Raw genomic sequence first — 12,814 nt, forward strand, 5'->3', positions numbered from 1 at the left:
AATTACAGACAGGGAGAGGGAGAGACAGAAAGGTCCTCCAACCACTGGCTCACTCTCCAAATTGCCGAAATAGCCGGAACTGGACCAATTGAAGCCAGGAGCCAGGAGCTTCCTCTGGGTCTCCCAAGCAGGTGCAGGGGCTCAAGGACTTGGGCCATCTTCTACTCCTTTCCCAGGTGCACTAGCAGTGAGCTGGATTGGAAGTAGAGCAGCTGGGACTTGAACTGGTGCCCATATGGGATGTTGCTGTTGCCAGCAGCGGCTTTACCTGCTGCACCACCGTGCTGGTCCCCACCTGGCTGCCCTGAAGAGTGTCACGAAGCTGCCGGTAGAGTCCCAGCAGGAACCCCAAGAGTTCTAGGGGTGAGGGGTAGGCAGAGAATGAGCGGGCGTTTCTCAGAAAACCCTGCATCTTGTTAGCTAACACAGAGGAATGGCAGGTACTCACTCCAGGCACGGTGGGCAAACCTCCTGGGGCTGCCGTGGGTGCTGGGTGTGGGGAGAGGCAGGAGAACACTGACCTGGATCTGATTTCTGACCCTGTTCCCCGAACCACTCAGTTCACCTGCGTAGACTGCTGCAGGCACTGTCCTGTCTACACTCAGATCTGATAAGAGGCCTGTCCAGCAGGCTGCACATAGGTATCCCACTTAGATACAGATGGGCCTCTGGAGGACAGGCTGTGCCAGGTTGCTTGTATCATGCTTGGCTGGCCCTATGGCCCCCGGTGACAATCAGGATGGCAGCTTGCCCGGTTGCCGGCCCTGAACCGAGGGCTTTACCTGGAATCTCTTACACCTACAGGGTGGAGGTGCTGTTCCTAGTGGACAGTGGGGAAACTGAGGCCACAGAGGTTAAGCAACCTCCTAATTAGCTGCTAGGTGTATGGTAGAGCCCTCCTCTGGGCCTGTGCCTCTTGACTGCAAACCTGAACTTCACCGTTGTTGCACAGGAAGAGGCTTGGGTCTGATTCCCCTTCTGGGCTGTGCACAGCAGAGAGCTTCCTCTTTGAGTCGCGTCAGACTCCCTCACAGCCCCTTCCGGAGTTCCTACCACACCAGCCGCGCTCAGTGACAGTCCTTAAAGGGTAAGGGTGACGACAATACTTCAGACAGTGGACAACACCAGGAGTCTCTGGCTGCGTGTTAAGCCAGCAACTTAAGACGAAGTGCATCTGAGACATATGTTGAGCGAGGGTCTGGATGGGTTAGTAGCAGATACACAGAAAATCTAATCAAGTCACAAAGTCGCCACCGTAACACATTTGTATCCTAACATACGCTCACCCCGAAGGCAAGAATTAATCGCACTGTTGCCAGCTGCTGTGGGTGTCACAGTGAACAGGACAGAGGAGAGAGACTGGCGTTTTAGCCATGAATTTCGACCCAGTATGAGGGCCCTGAGGTTTGTGTAGGGGTCGGTGCGGACGCAGGCCTATGGGGCGGAAATGGCTAAGATTCGGAGTAGGGCGGTGAAGTAGGAGACGCCACAGGGCCACAGGAGGCGAAGCTCTGTTTGCACAGAAAATTACCAGCTGCGGGGCTCGGCCTGGCGGGTGCAGTGAGTGGGAGAAAGCCTGTGGTTGTAAGTCGGCTCGCAGCTCGCGGCTCTGGCGCGAACAGGGTTCGGTCGCTGCAGGGGGCCTGGGTCCCCGCGTCCGGAAAGTAACTGCATATATTTCATCGCCTCATAGACTTCCTTGGCCGGCCCTGTCCTTACTTTTGCTTTTCTCTGCACTCACCTTGGCCTGAATCCCACAGCCCGAGCCCCACTCCGCCCGCCCACGCCCAGCGTCCCCAGACCGGCTCGCGGCGCTTCCACTGCAGCAGCAGCGGTCACGTGCAGCCCGTCCGGCCCGGGAAAGACGGAACTGGAGGTAGGCGGGGCAGACGTGCCGGGACCGCCCCTTCTGCCGGAGGCTGCTTCTCATTGGCTAAGTGTTCTCCCACGCCCCCGCCGCGGACTGAAAGCTACTCATTAGATTGACTGGAAGGGCCGCGATGGGCGTGGCCTCCGGGGGCGGGGCGAGGCCGGAAAGGAGGGCGCGCTCTCGAGAGGCGGAGTTGCCTGGACGACGCGGGGCGCGCGCTCGGGGGTGGGGTGGGGACGCGAGCCCGGGCTGCTCAATGACAAATCGGCTGGGGACGGCTGGGGTCCGGCCCCGGGAGGGGGCGGGGCGCACTTAAGAGCCTGGGGCTGGGTGCGGACGGCCGAGGCGGAGCGGGACGGGTCCCAGGTAAGGGAGTCGCTCTCGGGCTGGGTCCCTCGGGGTGGAGTGGGCGCGCCCCCCGGTGCTCGGCGGCCTGTGGTGTCCGCGCCGGGCACGTCGTACCCTGAGGCCGGCGGGGGCCGCCTTCCGGGCGGCGGCGCGCTGGGCCCCCGGGAGGTCCCCTGGGGAAAGCCTCGGACCTCCCAGTCCAGTCTGGAGCTGAGAAAGTGGGGGCGGTGCCCCAGCCCCTTCTGTTTCCCCACAAATGGCCTCGGCTTCCACTTCCTGGCGTCTCGGGCCTCCCGCCCGAGGATGGGCCACTTCCTCAGGCCCTCGGTGGCCGCTCGCGCAGGGTCGGAGTTCCTGCGGAGTGTTGCAGAAACTCCTTGTCGCCGTGGGAACTGAGACTTGCGAGGAGCTGGGGCCGCGCCCCAGAAGTTTCCTGGTGTGCTTGCTTTGGGTCCAGTCTCGCAAACCAGCGCAGGGTTGTTTGCCGCGCCCTTCCCCCGCGGCTCCTTGCCGGTAGGGGCTCGCGCGGAAGGTGGCTTCCGACGGGCAGCGCCCTGGACTTTGCTTGCTCAGGCCGGGCGTCCACACCTGCGTTCCTGCCCTCTAGCGGGTCTGCGAGGTTGGCTCAGAACTGCCGGTCGCAGGCACCGCTGCGACCTCCCTGCGCTCCCTTGCAAGGTGAATACTAGCAGTGTTGGGACTTTGATCTTGTTACCAGGTGGGACTTCTGGGGAGCAGCTGGAGCACCAGGGGAGCTGATGTTGTCAGTGGCAGACTCGCCTGATTGTTCGTCGGGGTTGCCTGCGACTTGACTTCCACACTTGATGCGCTGCCCTATTTCCCTAACCTCATTTCTTCTCCTGAGGCGTTGGGGCTGGACCGTGGGGGCACTGATTATCAGAGGGCATAGCCCGCCTTTCAGGTGTGTAACTGCTGATGTTCCAAGCAGAGCAGCGATATTTTTGGCCGTCAAAGCTGGCGATGTCCCAGAAGCCTAGAGCAGTCAGAATATTGAAGGGAGTAATAATGAAAGGTGGCATTGGATATTGGCAACAGCAGGAGGGTTGCGTTTGAGAGCTGGGTTTGATACTGGTTCCGAAACTTTCCATGGGCTCTTGAGCATGCTTTTTTGCCCTTGAACTCCAGAGTCAAGTATAAAAAGGTGAACATGGTTATCCTAATTTTTAGGATTAAGTGACATGAGGAATGTGCAAAGTGTTCTCGGTGGCAGGGAGTGGGGGGAGAGGCCAGGGCTGCACACCCCTGTGCCTGATTTCAGTTGTGTCAGCTAGTCGGCTTTCTTCTGGTCATCTCTGTCTTTCCTTCCTTTGCTGATCACGTGATTTCCGGTTGCAAACAGCCGGTACTCTTATCTGAAATCTCACAGCGATTTCCCTGCGCCCCCCCCCCCCCCGCACTTTCCCAGGATTTTGTGTGGGAAAAAGCATGGGTGTCCGACGTTAGGTATCTTTGGAGAATATGGAACACATAAAGATGGGAAAATAAGAATTAGAGCCTTAAGATCCCGACCTGGAGAGTTCTTGGTAGAAGATGGGAGAAGTGGAAAAGTTCTAAATGCTCGTCTTGAAGATAACTTGAGACTCCATGAAAAAACAAGCAAACTTTTAATATAAATCTAACTTGTACAAATCCTCTTTTAACAAGTTTTTATTAAGGGGCTGGCACTGTAGTGTAATAGGTTAAGCCTCCACTTGTGGTGCCCGCATCTCATTTGGGCACCAGTTCAAGTCCCGGCTGCTCCTCTTCTGATCCAGCTCTGCTATGGCCTGGGAAAGCAGGAGAAGATGGCTCAAGTTCTTGGGCCCATGCACCCACATGGGAGACCTGGCAGAAGCTCCTGGCTTCTGATCAGCCTAGCTCTGGCCTTTGCAGCCATTTGGGGAGTTGAACCAGTGATGGGAGACCCCTCTCTCTCTTTCTCTCCCTCTCTTTTTCTGTAACTCTACCTCTCAAATAAATAAAATCTTTTATTTAAAAGTTTATTAATTTATTTGAAAGGCACCAAGAGACAGACACATCTTCCATCTACTAGTTCACTCCCTAAATGCCTGCAACAGTCAGGGCTGGGCCAGGTTGAAACCAGGATCTAGGAAGTCAGTCTAGGTCTCCCATGTGCGTGGCAGAGACCCAACCGCTTGAACCCTCACCTGCTGCTTCCCAGAGTGCACATTAGCAGGAAGCCGGAATGCAGAGTGGAGCCAGGGCTCCAATGCAGGGACTCCAGTAATGACGTCTTAACCACTGGGCCAAATGCCTGCCTCACATCCCGCAGCCCCACTGTGTCTCTCTGCATTCAGCTACTAATTTGGAAATTTTCGTTTATGTGAGAGGAGGAGTACCTATTTGCTTGTTCGCTCTTCAAATGCCTGCAGCGGCTGGAGCTGTGTCAGGGACACAGCCAGGAGCCAGGAACTCAATCCAGGTCTCCCACATGAGTGGCAGAACGCCGCTGCCCCTGCATTGGTGGGAAGCTGGAGTCAGAGCTAGGCTGAACTAGGTTCAGAGCATAGGCTGTCTGGTGTGGGATGAAGTTGTCTTCACTACTAGGCTTAAACACCTGTTGCCCAGTTACTAGGTTCTTAGCTAATTTATGGAAGTTGGAGACACTTTCTGAACTTTAAGTCTGGGGAGACCATGCCAGCCTAGAACTATAGGTCTGGGAGATATTGGGGAAACCCTTGGAGAAGTTTGCAGTGTAACTTGTTTCAAGAAGATATACAGGAGTCCTGCTTTTCATTGGCCCAAGTTCCTGCTAAGCAGCCTGTGCTGTAGCTGTGCAAAACACTTGGATTTTTCAACTAATGTGTGTGGTTGAGAAGTCTGAATGGTGAGATCAAAGACAGCAGAGTACCAGAGAAAAGGAACCTCTTCCCTAATCACGGGTTAGGATGTGGTGAGGAGGAGAGGGAAACTAACGGTGAGCATCAGCTGTCGCCTCGGCACAAACCCACTGATCTGAGCAGTGCTGGACCCGTGTCTGTCCTTGGTGATTAGCCCATGAGCTGGCTGATTGAACTGCTCAGTTCCCCTGGTATGTAGGCATGTGAACGTGGGCGTATATGTGTACTCCAAAAGTAGAGGGGCCTTTAGGCGAGAGGTTTGGAGTTTTTGGCAGACAAGAGAGTGGAAGAAAAGAGAGAGTGTGAAAGCCGAGTGTTGAGAAGGGGAGGCATGTGTGGTTACTGTGGCAACTGTATCAGCCAGCCAGGTCTCAATTTCAGGTTTATGGTCACATTTTTCCAGTTGTTCCTTTGGGACTCCTCTCCCCTCCCCTCCCCTCCCCCGCCCCTCCGCTCCCTTCCTGTCCTGAAATCTAAAATGCAGAAAAAGGTTGTTAGTTGAGAATTATTAATGTAAATGTGTCACCGTGTTGGCCAGTACTTTGTGGACCATTTATATGTAGCGTATTTTAGACCCACTAGATTGGGAATTGACAGTCTATGTCAAGTTAGGCCTGATACAAGTTGATATACTCCCAGCCAGGTAATTGTATGTAGTACATGGCATGTGTTGAAGGACATTTAGTACGCTTGTGTGTAGCTGGCCAGCTCTGAAGTTTGCCTTGGGAATGAAATTTTTGTTGCCATGTGATCGGTTTGTTCAAATTTCACAGTTTAAACCACAGATGTTTGTTGTCTCACAGTCTCTAAAGTTTTTTTAAAAAGATTATTTAAAAGTCAGAGTTACACAGAGAGAGGAGAGAGAGAGAGAGAGAGGGAGAGGGAGAGAGGGAGAGAGGTCTTCCATCCACTGGTTCACTCCCCAAATGGCCACAACAGCTGGAGCTGTGCGGATCCGAAGCCAGGAGCCAGGAGCTTCTTCCTGGTCTCCCACGTGAGTGCAGGGGCTCAAGGACTTGGGCCATCTTCTACTGCTTTCCCAGGCCATAGCAGAGAACTGGATTGGAATTGGAGCAGCCGGGACTCGAACCAGCACCCATATGTGATGCTGGCACCTCAGGCAGAGGCTTTACCTGCTACGCCATAGCACTGGCCCCGGTTTCTAAAGTTGAGGACTTTAGACGGTGACAGTGATCAAGCTGCAGAGTCTGGCTGTCTCGTCTTGGAAGTGACATGGCTGCTGTGAGAACACAGGCCAAACTTGCAGGAAGGGACTACGCAAGGAGAGGTTGGCGGCTGATGATGTCCTTGGAGGCAAGCTATGACGATTCTTAAAAATGTTCAGATCAGACTTTATTAAAAAAATCTGTTTCAGATGCTTTCTGAAGTACAAGTATGTAGTGTTGTAGAGGATTAAAACGCAGCTGGAGCTTTTACTAGTCCAGAAACGGAATATTACGCGTGAAACTTTATGTTCTTTCTTCTGGTTCTTCATTATCAGATGCTAGAATTAATTAGCCAAATATGCAGTAGCTTTGGAAATTAGAAATTTAAATCTTGCTGGTCCTTAAACCAAATGGAACAGCTGAGGTTGTTTTTTTTTTTTTTTTTAATCCTAAAACAAATTGGTAAAAAATTATTGCCAAAACGGTCTCCTTGATGAACAGCTTAAAATTAATCATTACTGATCTATGAATTCTCAGAAAATGAAACTCATTGGCAGAGTAGCTGAAACAATTTTAGAGAACCTAACTCCCCCCCGCCCCCTCATTATTTTAAAATCTGGGCAGCGTTTATTTGCCCATGAGTTGTTCAGCTCTCAGGATTCTCATGCATTTTAATCCCCCCCGGTAGAAGGGTGCTGTTCTTGCAGTCTCCAGAGGCCCCTGCGCGGATGCCCTGACATGTCTGCAGGTGGAAAGGAGGGCCCAGGACTCTGGAGCTTGGCCAAGTACCCCCCAGCTTCCTTTTGTCTCCCAAAGTTCTTTGGTTCTGATATTTTTATGTGACAAACACCCTTTGAAGCAAAAGATTCCATTAATCATGCTAAATTGCAACTTCAGAGAACCTCCTGAGAAGCGCTTTTGTTCATCCCAGGCCAGTTGAAGGTTGTTAGAGTCCCCATCAGCCAGAGGGAAAAGTCTGCACAATTTGCATTTCCTCTGCTTCCTGTGTTTGGCTCTTTTCCCATGCTCTGCCCTGATTTAGGAGCTGGTAGAGTCTCTTTCTTTTCTTTCCTCCTCCTTCTCCCATAAGTCCCCCTCCTTCTTGCCACCGGGAAGGATTCGTGGCCAGTCATTGGTTGTTAGGAATGATTTTAGCCAGTGAGATGCCTCTCGTAATGCTTACATATTGAGCCTTAAAAAATTCATTTTTGTTTATTTGAAAGGCAGAGTGACAGAGAGAGTCCGAGAGAGAGAGAGAGAGAGAGATTGATCTTCCATCTTCTGGGTCACTCCCCAAATGGCTGCAATGGCCGGGGCTGGGCCAGGCCGAAGCCAGGAGCCAGGAGCTTCTTCCGGGTCTCCCACATGGGTGCAGGGGCCCAAGCGCTTGGGTCATCTCCTGCTGCTTTCCCAGGAACATTAACAGGGAGCTGCCGGAACTTCAACCTGCGCTCCGATATGGGGTCCACTGTCACAAGCAATGGCTTAACCTGCTTTGCCACAACGCTGGCCCATGTCAAGCCTTTTTTTTTTTTTTTTTTTTTTTACAGGCAGAGTGGACAGTGAGAGAGAGAGACAGAGAGAAAGGTCTTCCTTTTGCCATTGGTTCACCCTCCAATGGCCGCCGCGGCCAGCGCGCTGCGGCCGGCGCACCGCGCTGATCCGATGGCAGGAGCCAGGTACTTATCCTGGTCTCCCATGGGGTGCAGGGCCCAAGCACCTGGGCCATCCTCCACTGCACTCCCTGGCCACAGCAGAGAGCTGGCCTGGAAGAGGGGCAACCGGGACAGAATCCGGCGCCCCGACCGGGACTAGAACCCGGTGTGCCGGCGCCGCAAGGCGGAGGATTAGCCTGTTGAGCCACAGCGCCGGCCATGTCAAGCCTTTTTAAAGTCTCAAATTATAGGGGTGGGCGGTGTGGTGCCAGCTGGTTGAGTCGTTGCTTGGCACCCACATCTGTTATCAGAGTGCTGGTTCAAGTCCTGGCTGCTCTGCTTCTGATCCAGCTTCCTGCTAATGCACCCTCGGAGGCAGTGGATGAAGGCTCAAGTGCTTGGGTCCCTGCCAACCGTGTGGGAGATTGGGCTGGAGACTGATTAGTGCTGCGGGGAAAGGAGAGCGGCAGGAATGGAGTTCTTGGACAGAGGGCTGGGCGGCGTGGGGTCTGGAGTGGCCGTGTGGTCAGAGACAGGAAGAGGGCGTGGATGCTAGTAGGCTTGTGGTTTGGTGGAGGGCCCTGGTGGGAGTTTGAGCCTGATGGCTTCTGTGGTTTTGGGGGGATAATGAGTTAAGAGTCAAGAGTGATCCTGGCTGGCGCTGCGGCTCACTGGGCTAATCCTCCACCTTGCGGCGCTGGCACACCGGGTTCTAGTCCCGGTCGGGGCGCCGGATTCTGTCCCGGTTGCCCCTCTTCCAGGCCAGCTCTCTACTGTGGCCCGGGAGGGCAGTGGAGGATGGCCCAAGTGCTTGGGCCCTGCACCCCATGGGAGACCAGGATAAGTACCTGGCTCCTGCCTTCGGATCAGTGCGGTGCGCTGGTCGCAGCGCGCTGGCCACGGCGGCCATTGTAGGGTGAACCAACGGCAAAGGAAGACCTTTCTCTCTGTCTCTCTCTCACACTGTCCACTCTGCCTGTCAAAAAAAAAAAAAAAAAAAAAAAAAAAAAAGAAGAAGAAGAAGAGTGATCCTAGCTGGGCCCTATTTGGCGTAGCTGTTATGTCAGCACTCAGGATGCCTGGGCTTGAGGTTCAGCTGCGCTTCTAATTCCAGCTTCCTACCACGAGCACCCTGGGAGGCAGCAGGTGATGGCTCAAGTACTTGGGTCCCTACCACTCACATGGGAGACTTGGATGGAGTTCTGGGCTCCTGGCTTTGGCCTGGCCCAGCTTCAACTGTTGGCAGGCATTTGGGGAGTGAACCAGCAGGTGGGAGCTCCCTTTTTCTGACTCTCAAATAAGTAGAAATAAATAAAATAAGAAAGGAGTGAGCATGGGGAGGGCATCAAGGTGAGATTTCCAGTCCTGGTTTGTGGTCATAAATGCACCTAAAGAGCATTCCGTAGCACCGGGTGACTTATTTTTTAAAGATCTTATTTATTTATTTGAGAGGCAGAGTTACAGAGAGGGAGAGACAGTGACAGGTCTTCCATCTGCTGATTCACTCCCCAAATGGCTGCAACAGCTGGAGCTGCCAATCAGGAGCTAGGAGCTTCTTCTGGGTCTCCCACGCGGGTGCAGGGACCCAAGGACTTGGGCCATCTTCTGCTGCTTTCCCAGGCCATAGCAGAGAGCTGGATCAGAAGTGGAGCAGCCGGGACACAAACTGGCGCCCACATGGGATGCCGGCGCTGTAGGTGGAGGCTTAGCCCACAGCGCCACAGCCCTGGTCCTGACAACTTCTTTCCAGCAGCAGCACCATTCGCTTGCCAGGGGTGCGTGTGAGGAAGGAGAAAGGGGCAGGAGAGGTGACGGACCTACAGAAAGGCTTTCCTGAGTTGGGATCTCAGCAGGTGAGGGAGGGCAGTGGGGCCTGCAGGGGCCTGATGCATGGGGAGTCGGAGGTTGAGGGGCGGGGGAAGGGTTTGAGCAATTGAGTTAGAAGGGTGGAGGCAGAGGCTGGAAGCACATGTTCTGGGTGTGCTGGTGCAGTGAGGGTAGAGGGCTCGAGGCTGGGTCGTGCTTATGGAAGTCACCGAGGAGGGTCTGGAACCAGTGTCAGGTGTCCTCAGTAAATGAGGGCGGTGGGGCTGACAGGAAGGCGAGGGGCAGGGAAAACCCAAGCCTTTGACATAATGGGACTTGTGTCGAGGGAGGGAGGGGACAGAGGGAGGCACCCAGTGCCGGTGGAGGGAGGAAGGACTGTTATCTTGTTCCTCTTGGCTGGAGGCAGGAGGGGAGACACCTTCTGCCTAGAGCAAGCTCAGGGGCCGTGGGCAGATTTAGGCCAAGGCGGGCCTACCTCGTGACCATGGAGCTTCTGGAGGCCAGCGACACCGTGATTTGGGGTGATGGAGAGGAAGGGTGCTGCGCTGGCTTCCGCGTTGAAATGCCCTTTGGCGCCTGTTTCCCCATCTGGCCAGTTGCCCCGTGAGACAGGCAAGGTGGATCCTGGCCCTGAGCTTCGGGTGGTGGCCGAAGCCCCGAGGGAGAGTGGTCTGACTCGCCTTGTCCTGTAGCGACTGGGTGGGGACGCGAAGCCAGGCCTCCCCCTTGCCAGTGCACGCTCTGAGCGTGGAAATCTCGCTCGCCTCAGCTCTTGCTTCTTCAGGGCCCATCCCGCTGTAGCGAAGGTTTGGCACCCCGGCCAGTTTTCCTCTCAAGACTTTCTAGAATTTTAGAGTGATGTCCAGAAAGGTAAGTGCCCACTCAGCGTGGGAGGGGGCTTCCTTATTCCCTCTCGCCCGCAGCCCTGCGGATGGAGCTGTCCTGTGTTTTCATAGAGCCGACCTGCGCCAGGAAGCTGTCAAATAGTTTCACCAAACAAAGCTGTTAGCTTCCTGATGGCACACTTCCGGTCCATGTAACTACTTGTAAAAACTGGTGGAGTAAGAATGTTAACTTGACCTGCTTTCACTGTACCCTTCTGGGGGGCCTTCAATGTATTCACACTGTTGACTCTTTCATAGGTCCTTGTGAACATTTTGTATCCATTACATAACAACTCCCCGGGCCCTGGTAACCTCTGTTCTTCCTTCTCTCTCTCAGTGTGAGTGTTCCCTGTACCCCATGCCAGCAGAACCACACAGCTATTGGCTTTTTGTGTCACTTAGTGGGGTGTTTTCAGGATTCATCCACATAGGAGCAAGTGGCAGTTTCCTTTTTCAGGCTGAGTAATATTCCATTGCATGTATGTACCACCTTTTATTTATGTTGATGGATATTTGAGTTTTTTCCCACCTTTTGCCCATTGACAATGCTGATATGAACATGGGTGCACAAATAGCTGCTTGAGTCCCTGCTTTCTATTCTTTTGGGTATAAACACTGTCACTACTTCTGTTCTGGTCCTCCAGGGTCTTCGCTTAGAACATGTGTTCTGTGTTACCTAAGCGTTTTTCTGTATCTAATGAGCTTTCAGATTCGTAGGTCCATGTCCTTGAAACAAGTTTCAGTAGTTCACACTGTTTATAAAATCTGAGAGGGAGAGAGACAGACGGAAAGGGCTGGTGCTCCCCCAAATGCCCACCCTGGCCAGGTTCGGACTGTGCCAAAGCCAGGAGCTGGGAGCACAATCCAGGTCTCCCCTAGTCCCCGGAGCTTCGGCACTGCCTCCCAGGGGCTGCAGGAAGCTGGAAGCCAGAGCTGGGAATTGGACCCAGGTATTCCGCGGGGGGTCCCGGGTGTCTTAACCACCAGCTCAGATGCCTGCTCCCTCACACCTCCTCTGATATCTTCCCCACTGCGCCCCGGTCCACGCCAGAGGTAGTGAGTGGCTCAGCACAGGCTCCAAAGCCGCTGCTGCGGGTTCGAACCCCAGCTCTGCCTCCACTAGTTAGGCGACCTTGGGTAAGCAGTACAGGTTCTGTTGAATGCACGCAGTGTGCTAGTGAGGCTGTAAGTAGAAGTAGTAGCCGCGTCTGTTTAAGTGTTGGGATAAGTAACTCAGAAAACAGGGACACAGGTGCCAGTTCCAAATTTGACCTCCACCTGTTGAGAGATGAAGTGGCTCGGATGTGGCCCAGGCTGCGGCTGCCTTTGCAGTCGGAGGAACTTGAGGGTGGATGTCTGTCTGTCCTTTTTTTTTTTTTTTTTTTTTAGATTTATTTCTTTATTTGAAAGGCAGAGTTACAGAGAGGGAGAGAGAGAAGTCTTCCATCCACTGGTTCATTCCCCAGAAGGCTGCAATGGCCAGAGCTGGGCCTGTCCAAAGCCAGGGGCCAGGAGCTTTTTCTGGGTCTCCCATGTGGGTGCAGGGGCCCAAGGACTTGGGCCATCCTCTACTGCTTTCCCAGGCCATAGAAGAGAACTGAATCGAAGTGGAGCAGCTGGGACTAGAACCGGTACCCATATGGGATGCTGGCATTGCAGGCTTTGCCCATTGCACCACAGTGCCGGCCCCGAGTGGATGCGTTTCAGTTGTGAGGCTGGTAACCTCAGAAGCCCTGGGCTGGGGTGGGGGCTTATTGTGTGAGAGGACCGAATGTCCGAAAGAGCCACTCTACGGAAAATCCGAGCTTGCAAATAACTCCTGGCCCTTTCTTAGTTGCTGCGTAGCCCAGGAAAGTCAACCAGGAGGGTGAGCGGGTGTCTCAGAGCTGCCACTTGCCGCTCGTCTCCCGAAGGCTCGTGGACTCGATGGAGAACGCTGGCTCTGGGGTTTTTATCCAAGTATTGAGCTTCTCTAGGCATGCGAAGATGATGGGCAGCTGTGTGGTGGGAGGGTCAGAGGTCAGCTTGGAGCAAATGACCTGTTGCCTCCACAGCAGCAGGAGGCAGATGGACTGGCAGGCGGCCTGCTGAGCCTGGGCTAGTGGGCCGCTGGGGACAGCTTGAGGGGTGCAGGAAGTATTATGATGGCTGCCGGGGAAATTACAGGGGGTCCTTCTCCAGGGGCAGAGCTTGTACAGAGAGG

At 54.1% G+C, this 12,814-nt stretch overlaps 1 protein-coding gene across 2 annotated transcripts in view; it reads left to right on the top strand.

The window, feature by feature from the left end:
• Positions 1 to 2,052: 2,052 nt before the first annotated feature.
• Positions 2,053 to 12,814, top strand: part of RALB (RAS like proto-oncogene B) — a 40,395-nt gene continuing 29,633 nt past the window's right edge. Inside the window, exon 1 of one of the 2 annotated variants that reach the window (XM_051848758.2) lies at positions 2,053 to 2,236. The gene's annotated coding sequence lies outside the window, so the exon portion shown is untranslated. Of the gene's footprint in view, positions 2,237 to 2,297; positions 2,897 to 12,814 lie in introns of those variants that run through there. The other variant, XM_070071032.1, reaches the window with a different exon arrangement.

Source organism: Oryctolagus cuniculus, chromosome 3 (assembly GCF_964237555.1).
Source record: "Oryctolagus cuniculus chromosome 3, mOryCun1.1, whole genome shotgun sequence".
Taxonomy (NCBI): Eukaryota; Metazoa; Chordata; class Mammalia; order Lagomorpha; family Leporidae; genus Oryctolagus; species Oryctolagus cuniculus.